Source organism: Hoplias malabaricus, chromosome 15 (assembly GCF_029633855.1).
Source record: "Hoplias malabaricus isolate fHopMal1 chromosome 15, fHopMal1.hap1, whole genome shotgun sequence".
NCBI lineage: Eukaryota > Metazoa > Chordata > Actinopteri > Characiformes > Erythrinidae > Hoplias > Hoplias malabaricus.
In genome coordinates, this window is record NC_089814.1 from 28,209,869 (window position 1) to 28,219,932 (window position 10,064).

General features: G+C 40.3%; 1 long non-coding RNA gene across 2 annotated transcripts; it reads left to right on the forward strand.

Moving 5' to 3' along the window:
- Positions 1–5,169: 5,169 nt before the first annotated feature.
- On the forward strand, positions 5,170–9,664 carry LOC136668772 (uncharacterized). 2 transcript variants are annotated; one of them, XR_010795527.1, is made up of 5 exons: positions 5,170–5,260; positions 6,596–6,664; positions 7,654–7,756; positions 8,289–8,432; positions 9,114–9,664. It is a non-coding gene; the product is annotated as an uncharacterized lncRNA (long non-coding RNA). The 2 variants fall into 2 exon arrangements; XR_010795528.1 differs by lacking the exon at positions 7,654–7,756.
- The last annotated feature ends 400 nt before the right edge of the window (positions 9,665–10,064 follow it).

A 10,064-nucleotide genomic window follows, 5' to 3' on the forward strand; every position in this document is an offset into this window, starting at 1 on the left:
CTTACTCTTCACTCTTAGGCTTGATGGAGATGTTGAAGTGGAGTGTGGATGATAGTGTAGTATGCCTAGGAAAACTAACATTTTGTTTTCATTGGTAGAGTCAGGGGCGGCACGGTGGCGCAGCAGGTCGCAGTCACACAGCTCCAGAGGCCTGAAGGTTGTGGGTTCGATTCCCGCTCCGGGTGACTGTCTGTGAGGAGTAGGTGTGTTCTCCCCGTGTCCGCGTGGGTTTCCTCCGGGTGCTCCGGTTTCCTCCCACAGTCCAAAAAGCACACGTTGGTAGGTGGATTGGCGACTCAAAAGTGTCCGTAGGTGTGAGTGTGTGAGTGAATGTCTGTGTTGCCCTGTGAAGGACGGGCGCCCCCTCCAAGGTGTATTCCCGTCTTGCGCCCAATGATTCCAGGTAGGCTCTGGACGCACCGCGACCCTGAATTGGATAAGCGGTTACAGATAATGAATGAATGAATGGTAGAGTCAGACTTTAAGGATGTCCCTTCTGTGTTAGGACCCAGTGTAGAGTAGGCAGGAGAAGAATTGCCTGGAGGAATATCTGACTGAGATTTAACTTGTAGGAGTAGCAGGAACAGACACAACAAATCTGAGTGAAAGCAAAGTTTTGGGTGTGGACCTTAAGTAAATTTAAGTAGATGTCCAAGATAGTGAGGAAATGCTGTTCTCTTTGGTTTGTTTATATGCTCTGCATCTTTTAAGGTGAAACAGTATGATTGAGGGGGAAAAAAGTTCACTGTTGTTTGTAGTTACTGTACTGTTTTAATTACCACAGAATTTCATTTGTAACTCAAGTTGTTTAGTAGCATTTTTGGTAATGCCATCCTGAATTTGAAGACTTTTCCATCTTAAATAATCCAAAACTAATTAAGTATTACCTACCAAATCATTCACTGGAATTTGGTAAACACCTTAGACAACCCTCCAAGCTGAGACACCTGGTTTTCCTGAATGCCAATCTACCTTCCAAAAAATAGTTGAAGAAAATGTTAAATTAGTTAAATGTTCGTTGACAGTTGTGGTTGTTTTAATCACTACCGTTGAATACTGCTGTTTTGCACTTTGCAGAGTGTTTGTTTGTTTTATTACCCAGAAATGGATGATTATTTAATTTAATAAGCTATTTTATAATACCCACTTTTTGGGTTCCATTGGCTATACTTCAAGTTTACAAGTGATTTTTATTAAGGTGTTTAAATAAAAATCCAGTTATTTATACAATTGAATGTGTGAGTGCAATCAGTCAGTTATTACAAGACAGACATAAAACAATTGGCCATTGCAACACTATTTATTAATTTTTAATATTGAACAATAATATTTTGTCCATAGAGTCATGTAAAATGTAGGTAATATTGTTCTGTACCAGTGGAAATAAATGGTAAAACAAAGAGCCATTTAGGAGCCGAAAGAAACAGCTCTTTATGAAGAGCCGAGCCAAAAGACCCGGCTCCCCAAAAAGAGCCCAAATTCCCATCACTACAACCTAGCACTGGGTCGGTTCGTGATTTCCGCCCTTTTTCTCATTTTGACTGTGAGCACCGGAGGACAACAGACAGAGCGGCTGTATTACAAATTTAAGGTGAGTGCTTTTGAGTAACTATCATAAATTATCATTTATTGAGGTATGTTCGACTAAAACACTACTTTTGGGTTTGTCTTGGCACTGTAACATAGCCGAACCATTAGCTAAATTACAGTTTAAGTGAGTCAGTATTAATAATTAGTCCCCTAGTTTCACACCACAATACGGGCAACATAGTTTATCATCATCAGCATGTGTAACAATTGGATTATGTACCAATTGAAATGTGAATTTCACCAAAACAACTCTTTTTTTTGTAATGTTCATTTTGGGTTAAAACCTACCTGTGCGTCTTGAGTCTGTGTGTGTGTGCATGCGCTGCACCATGACGTAGGTGCGTGTGTGCCCAGTCACAGAGCTTTCTTGCATGGCCGGAGATAGGTTGCTGCTATGTTGCTCTCTGACTGATCGAAGTTTGCTAAAGCTATTAATTGTAATTTGCATATGATTACATTGCTGTATTTTGTCCAATTAGTTGTTTGACTTGTACTGTGAGTTTGCAGAAGTTTGAGCTTGTTATTTTAGCAAGTTTTATCTTGAGAATATATGGCTAATGCTAGTGCGCTAATTTAGCTTGGCCACGAGCAAGGGAGATCGTGTGTGTAAGGACTCTCTTTGTTAGGAGTAGCCGCTGCCACCACCTTTGATAAGCCAGGAAGGTCTGGACACAAAATTTGATTATAACCCCAACAATAATGCACAGACTGACGAGGTCAGATTAATATGAAACAATCTTTTATTTTGCACAACACCATAAAATACCTCCCTATATTTGACCTACTCCTCCTATACATCTACTCCAGGAAGTAGAGGAGGCCAAAAGAAGACCAAAGCTACACTCCGTCTAGTGATCACCACAACTGTAATCCACCCCAAAAGTGATATCAATCCACACACATCGTTGTAAATCCTTCTTTTCAATGAAAGAAAACTACACACAGCAAAGATAAATAGTTTAGACCGCCCACTTCACTTGACTCCCTCCCCTTCAACAGCTTTAAAGAGTTAAGTCAAAATATTACTACTAGTTATATAAAGGAAGTAACGAGTATTCAGGTTATAAAAAGGGAAATCCCACGCCAAACATTAAAGAACACTATAAAACTACACTCTTATGTAATAATTAAAAGTACGTAAGAAGCTGTGAAAATCTGAGTCAGTATGAATTAGTCCCCTAAACACACCACAAAACGGGCAACACACAGGTTATCATCATCAGCATGGACTCAATAAAAATAGTCTGACCAGGAACGGACAAAAAAAAGACAAAGCCTGCGTAGGATCCACTCCGAGCAGCGCCCGATGAACTGCTCCACGCCCGATGGGCCGTTCACCCTTTCACCGCCGCTCCCCACAATCAACAACGGCCGTAACAGGTCCCCAGTCCGACGCGCACACACCAGGCCCCGACCTCCTCCTCTCTCCTGTCTCAACCTGGAAGCCTCTCAAAACGCAATCGCGACCCGAAGTCCCCTCTCAGAGGTCGCTCCCCCGCTTAAGTGTCTAACCCCACCCCTTTTCTTCATCATTCTTACATGTGTTTTAATGGCACGCGTTTTCTCTCGTCAGGAGAGCCATCCATCCATCCATTATCTGTAACCGCTTATCCAATTTAGGGTCGCGGGGGGTCCAGAGCCTACCTGAGCCTACTATCGGGCGCAAGGCGGGAATACACCCTGGAGGGGACGCCAGTCCTTCACAGGGCAACACAGACACATTCACTCACACACTCACACCTACGGCCACTTTCGAGTCACCAATCCACCTGCAACGTGTGTTTTTTTGGACTGTGGGAGGAAACCGGAGTACCCGGAGGAAACCCACGCGGACACGGGGAGAACACACCAACTCCTCACAGAGCGGGAATCGAACCCACAATCTCCAGGCCCCTGGAGCTGTGTGACTGCGACACTACCTGCTGCGCCACCGTGCCGCCCTCAGGAGAGCCAGCCTAGCAGATACGTGACACACGACTCATGATTGTTTTCCTGTACTACAGGTATGGAAATATTTGTTTGTTTATGTGCAACAAAATAAATTTGTATAGTGAAGACTGTTAGATGCCTGTTAATGTTTTCAGTGCAACAGAGTTAATATGTTGTTAATTCCTGTTAATTCCTTTTGTATTATACTTCAAAATACCAAAATGATTCTGGTTAGAAATGAGGATTTGTTTTTCCTGATTTATTTTCATGTAATTTGTGTATTATTTTTGTTAAGTTGTATTTTCATTGATATATAATTTTTTATGCTTTCTGGTAATCTCAAACTGATTTAAAGGGCCAGTTTGTTGATTTTTATTTGTCAAAATATTATGTTATTCTGTGTTACTGAATACACTCAGAGCTTTCTTGCATGGCCGGAGGAGAGCCAGCCTAGCAGATACGTGACACACGACTCATGATTGTTTTCCTGTACTACAGGTATGGAGTGTGCTGTCATTAAAGGAACTAGAGATCCAGTTCTGTCTCATGTCCCATAATTACACGCCAGAACACAACGCAGGTTTCATCAGGCGTAACACACACACAAAGTGGGCGGGTTACACATGAGCTCAATAAAAATAGTCTGACCAGGAACGGACTGACCCGGCTCAATTTGGAAGGTCCCCAGGTTGGGAGATCCGCCTACTACCAGTCGCTCCAATCCGTTCTTCCCCAGACAAAGCCTGCGTAGGTCCCACTCTGAGCAGCACCCGATGAACTCCTCCACGCTCGACGCTCCTTTGCCCACCGGAAAATATCACAGTCCAGGGCCGTTCACCAGGCTCACCCTTTCACCTCCGCTCCCCACAATCAACAACGGTCTCAACAGTCCAATATGTGTGAATTTGAATGAAGCCCGACTGGTGTCTCTAGTGATGTGTCGGTCGCGAACGAACCGGTTCAAAGAGCCGGCTCTTGTAAGTGAACGATGAGAGCGGGTTCCCGTCTAAGACCGAGCAATTTTTTTCTAAGGCTTGTCATTCAACCAATCAGAGAACAACAAGCAAGCTCCAACCCTCCAAGCCGAGACACTTGGTTTTCCCGAATGCCAATCTGTTTTCCAAAAAACAATAGTTGAAGAAAATGTTAAATCAGTTAAATGTTTGTTGACAATTGTGGTTGTTTTAATCACTAACGTTGAATGCTGCTGTTTTGCACTTTGCAGAGTATTTGTTTATTTTATTACCCAGAAATGGATGATTATTTAATTTAACAAGCTATTTTGTAATACCTACCTTTTGGGTTCCATTGGCTATACTTCAGAGTTTACAAGTAATTTTTTTTATTAAGGTGTTTAAATAAAAATCCGGTTATTTATACAATTGAATGTGTGAGTGCAATCAGTGAGTTATTACAAGACAGCCATAAAACAATTGGCCATTGCAACACTATTATTTTTAATTTGAACAATAATATTTTGTCCATAGAGTCATGTAGAATGTAGGTAATATTGTTCTGTACCATTGTAAATAAGTGGTAAAACAGAGCCATTTAGGAGCCGAGCCAAAAGAGCCGGCTCCCCAAAAAGAACCGAAATTCCCATCACTAGTTGTCTCTGAGTTCTGAGCCGTTAACCGGCTTGCGTTTTTTGAATGAACGACTCTTAACGGACATCTTATAAAAACGGTATCGGTATCGAGAGAGTATCGATGAAACCTGTGGAAGAAGCGAACTCATAATGGTAAGTTAGTTCTCTGTCTTCAACAGATTTTAGCAAGAGTTTCGTCGTTTCGGAATATACAATAAATGGTAGCTGGCTGCTTAAGTGTTGGTAAATTAACGTTATTTAACGAAGTCGGATTAAATTCAGTCGTTTATCCTACTTTTGGTTCTTATTTGCTCACTTTAACGTTAAACGTTGCACTTCATTGCGCTTGTTTGACTCTTACACTACAGCTGTTTGCTAGCTGTCTATATATTCAGTTTTATTCCATTTTTAGACTTTTTTTTGTCCCCAATATGTGGCTCCACTTTAAATCTGCGATGGCAATGTGTCGCCGGCAGATGGCAATATTGATTGATTAGTGGAAGCAGGGATTTTATAACACTAACGAATTCATAGATGAAAAAGCACTGGATTGTTGAATAAAACAATTTTATTGTGAATGTACTCTCTTTTAATGGTGGTTGTATTCTCCCCAAAATTAAAAATGGGGACATTTTTGGAATCTACAATCGGGGCGTCGTTCCCTTTTTCACGTTTTTCTGGCAATAATGATCAGAACATCAACTTTAGACTGAATGTATATAGGCAGTTGTTGCAAACAGTGAAATATTTCACTACTATATATGACTATATGTATGAAATACACACAAAAAAAACATTAAATATAGGTGGAAATTGAAAAGAATAAAAAAGCAGGAAAATCTGTGCATGTGCCTTTTAATAATAATAAAAAAAGGGCAACCATCTCAACAAGTACTAGAAACTGCAGTCTTTTCCTAAAGCAAGTTGTCTGACTATTCATTTACTCCTCTGGTACCATCTGCCCCTAAGAGATGCCTAGCACCACCAGCAAAATAAATATATAATGGGTGTAAATATGAGACAAGAGAAAACCTAATTGACTTATTACAAAAAGCCATATCTATTTAGTTTTATGATGTTCTTCTTTGAGATGCATTGCTTTTGTCAATTATCGCAGCAGATGCATCTTTTTTGTAGGATGTAACTTTGGTTTCATTTCAAATAAAACTGGTTCAATGGGTCACTCCTTTCTCTGAGTACACTGTTCTGTATACTTCCTCTTAATACACTGCAGTACAGGTGAATCAGGTCTAATAGTTTCTATAGTTTGCTAAGCTGTTTTACATCACTGGCTTCATCTTCCTTCTCTCAACTTCCAGCCCATCCCTACACAACTCCAAAGCATTGGCACTGGTGATATTGTTGGCAGTACATAATGCGTGCATGTGTCAGGAATAGCTGAAGCGAAGACAAACCTGAGATGTAATGCCAGTACATATTGCAACTCATATTAAGTGGTAAACAGTTTGCCTTTTTTTGGCCACTCAGGATTAGAATCTACTGGCTGACACCATGACTCTTCCAGGTTTTCCACTCAGACCAAGGTGACTTAAGCTGGTGAGCTCTAACAAAATACTTCTCAACATTGTGATAACACCCTCCTCTTTATGTCATAACCTGTCAAGGCATGGCATGTAGGAAAGCACAGGCAAAATAATTTCTTTTCTCCAGCTGTTTGTATACTGTCCTGATTGGCACAAACATCCCTTGGCAAGCTCAGGCTTTGTGCTTGAAGACAAAGAGAAATCAAATAAGCTGCAACTTGAACACTACAAAAGCAGAACAAGCATGTCAGTGTTTTCATGCCTGCTGAATATGCTTGCATGTGTCTTAGTGAGGTAGATGGCGTGTAGCACTACTGTGTCAGTCTCATAGTTGTTGCTCGGATTAGATGGAGTCTCCAGTTTTTCTTAACAAGTCCTTTTTGTTTTTTTCCGCTTTTTCCAAACATCCAGTCAAAACAAACATCTGGTCTTCAGTGAGTCTACGTACCATTTAGGATGTGATGTAATTGCAGTCAAATGCAGAAAGCATAGCTTAGTTACCATTATTTGTCAGAAATCTTCTGTAATTTGTTACTTAATAATTTTCTGAATTTAGATGTATTGGTTTGTTTCCAACGTTTTATGTGATTAGCAGACACATCTTTAACTTATTGATCAGTGCCTTTCTTTCACATTGATGATGTATCATATTGGCTAGACCTACTTTCAAAAGCATGTTCCTCTGGTGGCATTTTGCAATGATGTCTTGAGATATTGCAAAACCTCATAGTTTTTCTTGTGATGAAGGCTTCTCTTGACAGGTTTGGATGCATTCATACCCACATACATATGTTGGGCACATAATCCTGATATGGTCCAGGTTTTTGAAATATTCCGCCAGTTTTTAATACACCTGATGCTGTATATGTTTCAGATGTTGGATGATATATTTACTGTACTTACAGCACCTCTCCCCATTGTCTCATTTTTAAAACAGAGCAGTCTCCCTCCTTGCAGTTTCTTTCTCTATCTCTGTATGTGTCTATGTTTTTGTGTTTGTAGAATGAAACAAATCAGATTTTCCTGGCCATTCATTATCTGTAACCACTTATCCAGTTCAGGGTCGCGGTGGGTCCAGAGCCTACCTGGAATCATTGGGCGCAAGGCAAGGCGGGAATACACCCTGGAGGGGACGCCAGTCCTTCACCAGGACCACAACGCCAGGGCAATACTGACACACACACACATTCACTCATACCTACGGACACTTTTGAGTTGCCAATCCACCTACCAACGTGTGTTTTTTTGGAGGAAACCGGAGCACCCGGAGGAAACCCACGCGGATACCACACCAACTCCTCACAGACAGTCACCTGGAGCGGGAATCGAACCCACAACCTCCAGGCCCCTGGAGCTGTGTGACTGCGACACTACCTGCTGCGCCACCGTGCCACCCTGGCCATTCAACAAACACATATTCATAGATCCAAGCATACTAATTAAAAGTTAATATTTAGAGTACATTCTGAAACACTTTTGTAAGAATTAATATACAAAATATAGTCAATATATAAACAAAGGAAATTAAGAAATTAAAATGCTTATAATGAAAATGTAAAAATGTGGTCTCAATACATTATTTAGTTGCCAAATTGCCTACTAATGTTGTTCTTTCTGTGTGAAATTGATTCTTTTAGATGAATACGCAGTTAAGGATTCTCAGGATGTTCTCACTACAGCGTAGGGTGAAGGTTTTTTCCCCAAAGGAAAAAGTTATATTTGTGTGGAATTTGGTAATTGCTTTATTATCTCTAGTATCGGTCACTGTGTCACTGTTTGAGGTAAGAACAATTCTTTTAATAATTGTTTTGGGCTGGCCTGAATAATTATTTGAGTATTCATATTTACATCTGTTTTCATTTTTCTATTTAGTATTTATGAACTATATTTTTTGTTGTTGTTATATGTAGACGTATTTGTTATCTAAAATTAATTTATTCATGAATTGTAACCGTTTATCCAGTTCAGGATCGCGGTGGGTTTGGAACCTACCTGGAATCACATGGTACAAGGCAGGAACACACCTTTAAGTGGGTGCCTGTCAGATATATAATGTATATTGTTAGGCTGTGAACCGTTTAAACATGAAATGTGTGTCTCATTAAACAGACTTTAATAATTCAAATACCATTTTAAGGGTGATTTCGAGAACATGTTAAGTACTTATTTTGAAACACCAATGAGAATTTAAAACTTGCAAAAAGCAGTTTCTGGCCAGCCTGTTAAGGCTACTTGGGCATTACTAAAGTAATTTGAGATTAGCTGGATATTGACTGGCTAAAATGGAAACTAAAAATCAGTACTGTCTGACACTGAAACCCAAACAATGTAAAAGCTGACAATAATTTCTTGAAAGCTTTTAATTAGCTTAAAGTAGAATGTGTGATTATTATTCAGGTGTGTAACAGGGATTTTTCATGTTGTTGCTAATGTTATGTTTTAATTTAACTTTTCTATTTCAGCTGTTTTTCAACTCTACTTTGTCGGCAGTAAAAGTTATAAGATACTGTCTTCATGTGGTCTTTGTATTCAACATCATCTGATGTTAACCCATCCGCTCAGGACGAACAGCATGGACCAACTGCGACCCCAAGTGGACATTTGCGAAATCACGTTTCGCCCTGCAGCCGTCTAAATACATAAAGGACTTAATCGAATTTTAATAAATATGTTTATGCAATATGTATGAATGTCACTCTCTGTTGTCCTCAGATGAACGTCTACCAACTAATGAAGTGATGTGTATTACTGTTTCAATCATGAAGGAAAGTTTCTGTCTCTGATTAGGAAAACGAATTAGTATCTAACCTCTAACATAATATTGTAGTGGGATGTAATCGTAAAATACCCAATATATATATACATAGATGTTTGATATTAATAATCCAGGACACTCATTGTGCTATACCACAAATATGTATAAGTAATTTTTGTGCATACGTGAATCTTTTCTCTCTCTCTGAAACGTGAAACAAGTCACGTGAGCCTCAGACCCAGGATCCAATCAAAGGAAGGATACTTCCCAATTGGGCGTGACCGTGCCACCTTTGAAAAGAGAGTGCCCGGCTCACGTCGCTCTCTCTCGCTTCCGCCCTTCGCTCTCTCGCTTCCTCTTCTCGCTCTTCTAGCTTCCGCTCTTCTCAGAGCTCTTCTGCCGCTCTCCAGTGACCTTCTCACGTTGCGCTCACTCTCTTCAAGTGTGACGCTCTTCATTCTTCCTTACGCCGACGGAACGACTCAAAGACTCTAAGAAGGACCGCACTCAGCTCCAAAGGACGCCTTGTGCCAGTTAGCAGTGTGATACAGAAACTACAACGTAACGTCAAGTAACTCTAAGTAATCTTTGTGTAATCGTGTTTATGTTTTATCGCCCAATCTAAGTTTAATCTCATGACTGATCAAAGCAGGTGAAA